Source organism: Papilio machaon, chromosome 25 (genome assembly GCF_912999745.1).
Source record: "Papilio machaon chromosome 25, ilPapMach1.1, whole genome shotgun sequence".
Lineage (NCBI taxonomy): Eukaryota > Metazoa > Arthropoda > Insecta > Lepidoptera > Papilionidae > Papilio > Papilio machaon.
In genome coordinates, this window is record NC_060010.1 from 3,910,523 (window position 1) to 3,916,725 (window position 6,203).

The following is a 6,203-nucleotide window of genomic DNA, read 5'->3' on the forward strand; positions in this document are numbered from 1 at the left end:
GTATCATATAATATAGTAATTATTAGAAATGTTAAGAATTATTTTGTATAAAGGGTGTTTCCCGTTGAGCCGATTGAGCAATAGGCTGATGTGCCCAACGAGAAACACCCAATAACGTGTATGTTTAAGTTCCCAACTTTTAGAATATGTATAGCACTTAAGTCCAAAGTCCTGAGGTTCATTCTGTCTGTTGTAATTTGTAATTTTATTACTTGAAAAATAATCATCAATTATGCAGTTTAACTTCAAGATCTACGAATATCAATTGATTACTATTTAAAATTTAATAAAGATTCCAGTTACCCTGTATCTTTGATAGTAACAGGCAAAATATAATATTACCTTGTATTTTTTACGACATGTCCTTTTTGATCGCACATAAAATTGCTCTCGTATGTTATCTGAACTTTTATGTGTTATAAATCTAAAAGTGAAAAATACTCGTTGTGCTTTTTTCACTTTTGTTAGTTGAAACATTTATTTCGTTTATTGTTAATTATTTTCGATTGTATTTTCTTTTAATATGCGTAAGCTGCAAGTTTATTATTATTTTATGCAAGTCAAACTGAAAACAGAAGACTGTAAAAATTTTTTTTTCTCTGTGTACTACATTATTTATCAATCTTATATTCGTATACAGTCTTAAAAATACAATTTAACCTTAGAATTCGACTACCACGACTCTTAATATTGTTTTAAATATTGTCTCTGCTTTGTCAAAGCCAAACTAACTAGCCAACTATCAAATGGAAATTAAAAAAAAACTTCAAAATATTTATTACATTTCTTCAAATACATTCTTTAATATACTTCTTTTCTCTATAATTATTTCATTATGAAATTTATTTTAATTTAACTTACTTTTAATTTAATTTAAATTTAAAGACAATTTTTGATCCTGCAGTCAATCAATTTTTTTTAATAGTTTTGTGGGACGTACTTGTATTCCTAAGGTTAACACTATATTATAAAAGAAATAAACAAAAAAATAAATAAGGATAATAATATCATGGAAATGTGCTGGCAGTATCTACTAAAATATTTCAGTCTTACATCCAAGTATTAAGATGCGCGTGTTAAAAGCTTCGACATTCAAACTGAGTACATTTTACTTAAAACAGTCGCAGGATACGACGACACGAGTTGAAACAATTCAAGGGACGCATCGTTAAATTTTTAAAACCTACGTCGTGAAACTTTTTTTTCGCTCAGTCAGCAATGTGCGGGGCTTCGGAACGCTTAAATCTGCGCATTAAAAGCATTGCATTAAGGAGAAGTTACGGTTTTCTTTCACATATGAATTACGAAACATTATTTTTAAGTACTTCGGCAAATGGTTTAATGTTGGAACTTATTTCTATACTATCTTACTTCTTCATTATCTTACTTACTTAAGTACTCGCTGTCGCCCGCGATTCCGTCTACGTGGAATTAAAAACAAACTTTATTACGATATTCTACATCTATGGCAAATTTCATAGAGATCTGTCGGAGCGAGCTGCAGATACGTTTTAACAAGCATCCATACATCCAAACGTTCGCTTTTATAATGTCAGTAAAAATGAATGCGATTTTTTTTTGTTTGATGATTGTTCAAATATTTTATATCAAGTAACTTCACAGCGGCTGAACTGATTTAGATGAATTTTGGAATTAACAGTCGCAAGTAACAGCTAGTTATAAAAAAAAAGCCGGACTTACCCTTAAGCCGCGAGGGTGTAAACCGTGCATAATTAATATCTTCTAGTGGACACACGCTGAATATTCATGAACGCCTCAGTATAAAACTAGATTATTAGATAGCTTTCAACTGAAGCGATATTTTTTAATTCTTGAAAAAAAATGTTAGTATTAAAACAATTTACACGACGTTGACTTTACGAAGGCCTGTGTTTTTTTATAAGAGAAGGGGGCAAACGAGCTGCGGGAACACTAAGATGATCGACGCCCTGCTGACATCTGCAACACTAGAAGAACTGCAGATGCGTTGCCGGCCTTTAAGAAAGGTATATGCTCGCTTCTTGAAGGACCCAAAGTCGTACTGGTATGGAAATACCACCGAGGACGGACCATTCCACAACGCGGCCGTGCAAGTATTCGTGGTGGACCCACTAATAATTTTAGTTGACGACATATTTGTTAGTACATACTTATGAGACTATAACTTATTATTATTTATTCCACGTTAACATTAACTCGAGTTACGAAGTACGAGTAGCTAGTTTCCTATAAATCAAATAGTATAGGGTCAGAGCAATAAGGAACGCACCGCAGGAGGACGTTAGACCCACTAATTATGTGTGCAGTTGACGTAAATCACGCGGTGAATTGTACCGCTAGTTACAAAACAGATTTATTGCTCACTTTAATTATAATTATTAACTGCCCTCGTAATTTTGGTATAATGTAGTCCAATTTTATGGGTTACATTCTTATTAAAAGATAGACATAAATATACAACGTATTATTTCATTTGAAATTGATTTAACTATTCCAAATATACAAAGGGAAATATACTGATGGACCTCTCCAGCCTTTTTCCAAAAAGTATAGGCGAAAATATAGGCAAAAAACTTGAGAGGTGTCAAGGGACACCCGGATGGAACGAAGTTCCTTTCTATTAATTAGTGAAGGAACCAATGTTTATTCTATGAATAAAAAACTTAAGTCTTTACAAGAAGTACATTTTATTTCTATGAATTTTCGTTATATATTGTCACGTCGTTGCCATGGTGAAGTAGCGCTCATTCGTCGTTAACATACTTACTATAGCAAAAAGTGTCGTGACAAATTTTCGTAAGAATTTTTTCCGTCTAGCCCCCTTTTACAACGCGCGATAAGGAACTTCGTTCCAAAAACACGTTTTCAACTTATTTTTTTACGGATAGTAGTCATTTAGACTTACTGCCATTCCATAGGAAAAGAATATAAGTTACAAATTATAAATAATACACATTTATACTAAATTCAAGCGAAATAAACGGGAGAAGGAAATATTCAAGCAATAGGCGATGTAGGGAGTTCGCTGAAGTCGGCGAAATGAAAAGTTGAAAGAAAATAAAAAGTCAGCAAGCTGTTTGCTGCCTTTATTGGAACTCGTAAAAATCGACTTTCCGCAAGAGTGGGCTCGTTTGATAATAAATTGTTTCGTGTAATGAAAACCAGAAGCATTTTATTATAACATGCTGTTTTGTTAATTCCAGTCAATTATAATAAAAAAAAACTAATCGATATGAAAACTTTCATGAAAATGTTTAAAAGGTTTTCATATGACATTACTTTGGCAAATCGAATGAATTTATCAGGAAAATTTTGCAAGTTCATTTTGTTTTTATATTATTTGGCTATCCGTGATAACCAAGAATGCTTTTAGCTAGTGGTAATCTGGAAAATTACCATTTCATTAGTGCAAAGAAAGCAAAATAATGTCAAAGTATTTGTTAACAGTTTATAGTCAAAACAGATTAATTTAAAGTAACAATTGAAACTTAAAAAAAACTTTTGTGGCTTTCGGTTATAAAGCGTTCCAAAGCACTAGAGACTTGTCCCAGTTTTGTTGAACCATTATGATGTATGCTTACGGATTTATTTACTATTTTAATCACAACTAGCTTTTACCCGCGACTTCGTCTGCACGGAATAAAAAAATGCACACAAGATAAAAAAGTTCCTACGTCCGTCTCCTAGTTCTAAGCTACCTCCCCATCAATTTTCAGCTAAATCAGTTCGACCGATCTTGAGTTATAAATAGTGTAACTAACACGACTTTCTTTTATATATATAGATTAGTAATTTTATATGTGAATTATTATTTTTTAAGTTTTGTACGGGCATGTATATAGGACAGTTTCTTTCAGAATTATTGTCATACTAGCTGTAACCCGTGAATTGGTTCGCGCGGAATTAAAAAAAAAAGAAACAAGTAAGTATTCAGAAAGTCTGAAGTTTTACATCTGTGACAAATTTCATCAAGATCCATTTAGCCGATCCAGTGTTACCTTCAAAAAAACAGTCATCCATCCATCTATACATTCGCATTTATAATATTAGTAAGATAAACGGCATGATTTATATAATACAGAAGTTGTAAACTAATTATTTATTATTTTTGGTCTTATTCAATAGAACACAAATAACAATATTTAAAAAATGATTCCATTTAATTGGTGGTAAGGTACTGGGTAAGCAATTTGTAGGATCGAATATTGTTTTTTTCTTCAAAGTGTTCGTAATCGCCGGAGCGTTTTCATGAATATGCAGACCACGGCCGTCTGGAAATAATAATTATTCGAGTATAAAGCGAGAGAAGAGAAAGAAACAACTGAGATCCTACGTACTAATATGTATTACTACGTAGAAAAAACAGTGGTTCGACAATATCAAGACTATAAACACTTGCTGTACGATTGCTGGTTTTAAGTACAATGTACATGTAGGCGTCACTCAACAGTAAAACATTCAGTATGTAAAATCACTTTCACGACGCGTCCGAATTTATTACATATCAAGTATTCTTTGTTAAACTCGTAAAAATAATTCCAGACAGACTTTACCGTTCAAATCGGTGAAATACTCAAGAAGGGATTAAGAACTCTGGAAACGGACGTTATGTATAGGTAAATGTATGAATTGGGAAGAGGCGAGAGAAGTGTTCCGACCGCGGCAAATGGAAATCCGTAGTCTCTACTCACTCGTAAGAGCTACGATTAGCGTTGCCAGGCGTCTGGACATAGGTAGGCTTTTTGATTGCATGTCCGGCTAAACGGTTTTCCGGCTTTTGTAAGGCTTTTTACATTTCCCAAACGAGAGTGTACTACTGAGACAAAATCCTACATAATATAGGGCGTCCGACCTTTCTACCTAAATGTCCGGCCAAACTGCGACGACCGTGAGTTGTGTTGTTTGTTAAAATAGACAAATATGTGAGTATTATTTGTTATTCGAAAATATTTATTAAATCTTCGAGTGAGTCGGAAGTTTGCATGTTGCATATTTCAAGAGCACTTCATCGTACATAAAATTTGTATTAGCATGTGCTTTAAATATTAAATAATTATATTAAATCAACATTAATTTAAGTGGGCTTTTACCGCCGTTGCAGTTGGAAAATTTTCCTTTTTAATTGTTACTCTACCATGATATTCAACAGAGTTAAAAATTTTAATTAAGAATATGCAAACGAAATTATTAATTTAAAAATTTATCGAATAACAATGTCGTATGTTTGTTGTATGTTACATACATATATTAGTTTATATTGTTAGGGCATAATTGTAATAACAATATTTCAGGGCCTTCTTACGGCTAGTCTTCATTACCCTTATTCTATAACAGTCAACGTAATAAGTAGCCTATGTGTTCTTCCACAATTTGTTCTACGTTTGTGCAAAATTTCATCAAGATCCGTTGAGCCGATCTGGTGTTACCTTCAAACAAACATTCATCCATCCATCCATCCATCTATCCATTTAAACATTCGCATTTACAATATCAGTAAGAATTAAGATAATTTTAAGATATTCCTCCGAAGTAGGGTTGGCGACAGTCAGGCGGCCGGCCTTAAAAAATGAAGCCAAAACTTTAAAGTTTATAAAACCTTGTGTCCCAATCCCACATGAGTGGAAAAAGACCAGACAGATGATGATGATAAATACCGTTACTCTGTTTCTCTTTATCAGAACACAATTAATCTATATGTACGTATACACCACTTCGTATACTACGAATTAGTTAAATACTCTTTGATAAACAAGTGTTACTTAATCTGAAATACACGGTAATCGTGGCGACAATCGTTAGGAGAAAATAAGAAAAATGCAACTAAACAAAACAGAGAAAAAGAAGTTTGTTCATTATAGAAAATCTGAACAGATTTTATAACAACATAGCTAAGTTGAGAGTAAGCAGACACTGATAGTTAAGTGCTTAATGTATCCGGAGAGGCATCGCGCAGCTTGAAATTGAAATTGCTTAAGGGTCGTTTTCACTGGCGTGATTAGGCTCGATTTTGGTCCTTCCTAGCCTTTTTTCCTACATATTATCGGCACAGTGTGTATCACTCGGATACAGTTTTTTAAATATGTTTTTTTCGTGAAACTTTATTTTTTATTTTTATTTCAAAATGATTCGTCATTAATTACATTATGCTCTTTTAATTAAAAACTATTTTAATTAAAAGTGGGTATCATCATCCCTGTCCATAA